Source organism: Nicotiana attenuata, unplaced genomic scaffold, assembly GCF_001879085.1.
Source record: "Nicotiana attenuata strain UT unplaced genomic scaffold, NIATTr2, whole genome shotgun sequence".
Taxonomy (NCBI): domain Eukaryota; kingdom Viridiplantae; phylum Streptophyta; class Magnoliopsida; order Solanales; family Solanaceae; genus Nicotiana; species Nicotiana attenuata.
This window is the reverse complement of record NW_017671506.1, coordinates 67,284-70,591: the sequence shown is the minus strand read 5'-3', so window position 1 is coordinate 70,591 and position 3,308 is coordinate 67,284.

Genomic DNA, 3,308 nt, shown 5'->3' with positions numbered 1-3,308 from the left:
TGGAAATCGCCAAAACCTCAACTTCGCCAATTCAAGCCTAAATCTACTCCGGGTACTCCAAACACAAACACATTACCGAATTCACGCTCCATAAAGTCCCAATCATTCTTCCCAAGCTATCCAAGACATCGGAACTCACAGTATCCGAGCCCTCTAACACATAAGTCAACATTCCGGTCGACTTTTCAACTTAAGTTTCTTAAAGAGACTAGATGTCTCAAACCTTCTCAAAACCTTTCCGAACCCGAGCCAAACCAACCCGATAACTATAGAACCGGAAACAAAGCAAATAGAAGCAGAAAATGGGGAAACAGAGCGGTAACTCATGAGACGACCGCCGGGTCGTCACATCTCCTCCCCCTCTTAAACAAACGTTCTCGTCTTCGAACGCGAGTCAAGAAACAGTACCTAAGCCTTCAAATAGGGTGACGATATCCTGCTGTGCTCTGCGCCGGCTCGGTCTCTCCCAAGGTACCCCCTCCACGGGCCGACTTCTCCTCCAATGTACCGTTTCCTCTCACTGAAGCCTATATCTCTGTTGATCCCTCAACTTTTCGACACTTTGATAGCTCTGAAAATAGCTGTTGGGTTCACATCATTAAGTCGAAGATCACCCTTCTCAACCTACACCGGTTTGAAATCTCAGAACATGAGGACTGATCTCTCCGGAATGGATTCGTTCCGGACGAGGCATAGACAACGATTGAAACACCGGTGTCAACATTCCGAGTAAGCGTGAGGGTACGGTGGCAGTATTGCGAAGCTCATTTTAGAGCACACCTAGCTCCCCAATCTTCCTCCGAATGTACTGCTCCATAGCCCAGGTATATGAACCGGGCGACACCTCAATTTACTCTTCTTATCCGAAATTCTCTAAATACAGCCTTTCTGGATGGGTGGAGAACCCCTTCAACAGAAACCTTTCGTCGACCAACCATACTAGTGACACTATCCCTGAATCCTTCCGGTCCGCATAGACGCTCTTTTTGTCTCTGCTGATGCGTGTACGGACTAGCGCTCTCTCGCGTGAATCACCTTCACTTTGTCAAAGCATCCGGTTGCTACCAAATCTGTACCCCAATAGCCCGTGTAGGCCTCGTCGCCGGCTCAAACCAACCACTTGGAGATTCTAACCCGCCTCCCATACCAAAGCCTACATATCTAACATACATCGGTCGGTTAACTGTTGTTATTAAGCAAACTCTTCGTGAGTGGTAGAAACTGATCCATGACCTCTAATATGAACACAAGCGCGTACACAGTCCTCAATATCTGCAATAGTTGCGCTCGGACTGCTCGTCCGTCTGAGGTGGTGAAAAAGTGGGCTCAACTCAACCTTGGTACCTTAATCTTAGCTTGTAAAAGATCCTTCAAAACTGTTGAAGTAAACTAAGTGCCACCGATCTGAAAATGATGGAAACCGGCCCCGACACACATGACCAAACAACAAACCTCTCCCGGATGTATATCTCCTGCCAACCGCTCTGAAGAGATTAGAGTAGTACAGGATAGGCAATGAAGTGCAGTGCTCGGACTTGATGTTTAGAGCTGATCTCGACATCATTCATAAAGCATCTGGAAGCTTTCTTTTCAAAGTTCCGTGGGAGCCACAAATCTACAAACAGTCCATGGTGCAGTCCGCTCCCACTGTCCACTTCTTGGAATATCCGATCCGCTGAAGCAAGACCCAATTCTCTCTGGAAGTGCACTGAGTGAGGAATGACCCTGCTGAGAACCGTGAGAACCATGGCCTGATGATGCCCCACGATAACCTGGGCAAGCTGACCGAGCATGCCTGAACTGACGGCCTCTGCCGTGCTGAAACTGGCCCCTCGAAGGAGCACCCCCGAAACTACCATGACCTCGAGGCCTCTTGGCCTCCCTCTCCTCGCGCTCCTGGCAACGAACTGACTCAATCTCACGATCAATATCCACAACCTCCTCAAACGTAGCACCTGACACTCTCTCCCTAGTCATGAGAACCCGAAGCTGGTAGGTGAGGCCATCAACAAACCTCCTGATCCTCTCTCTCTCCGTAGCAACCAGCCAAATAGCATGTCGAGCTAACTCTGAGAACCTCATCTCGTACTGAGTGACAGTCATATCCCCATGTCTCAACTGCTCGAACTACCTACGCAGCTCTTCCCTACAAAACTGCGGAACATACTTCTCCAAAAATAGAGCGGAGAACTGCTGCCAAGTAAGAGGTGCCGAACCCACAGGCCTACGCCTCTCATATGCCTCCCACCAAGTGAAGGCAACTCCGGTAAACTAAAAGGTCGTGAATGCAACCCCGCTGGTCTCTAGAATACCCGCAGTGCGTAGAATCCTCTGACATCTGTCTAAGAAACCCTGGGCATCCTAGCCCTCAGCACCACTGAAAGTAGGAGGCTGGAGTCTGCCAAACCTCTTCAATCTGCGCTGCTCATCCTCTGGCATAACTGGAGCTACGTAACCCTGAGCAGCTGCCACCGGCTGGGCTGCTGGTGCCTCCGGTGTCTGAAATCCCTGAACCACCTGATTGGGTGTGCGGGCGGCGGGAGTCTGAGAGCTTCCCCCTGCCTGAGAAGTGGCTGCGACAGTAGAAACCGCGACCGCCTGAGCAAGACTCGTACATACTGTCAAGATCTGGGCCAAGGTCTCCCGAAGACCTGGTATCACAATGGGCACAGTTGGTGCCTGAGCTGGTGCTGCTGGAGTGTCCACAACTGGGACCTGCTCCTAAGCTGGGGCGGCCGATGGATCTGCAGGTGCTGCCCCAGCTGCCGTGCGGGCTGCACCTCTGCCCCTACCACGGCCTCGACCGCGTCCTCCGCCTCTAGCAGCTCCAGCTGGTGGTACTGGTGGTCGTCCATCCTGACCAGTCGCTCGTGTCCTCACCATCTGTGAGAGCATAGAATAACAGAAGTTTAGTACTAGGATCAACAAATTCGCACGACAAGAATTTCAAGAATATGGAATTTTTCCTAAAGGTACTGCAGCCTCTCGAGGATAAATACAGACGTCTCCGTACCGGTCCGCGAGACTCTACTAAACCTGCTCATGACTCGTGAGACCTATGTAACCTAGGCTCTGATACCAACTTGTCACGATCCCCTAAACCCGGACCCGATCGTGATGGCGCCTCTCGTGAAGACAAGGCCAGCCGACATACTCCCAATTCATCTCAAAATAGTTAAAATAATAAATACTAAGTCATTAACAGGATAAAATCCCAAAATAAACAGTGAACAGTGCAATTTGCGGAATCAAAACCACCACAGCCCGACATCGGGGTGTCACCAGTCATGAGCATCTAAAATAATACT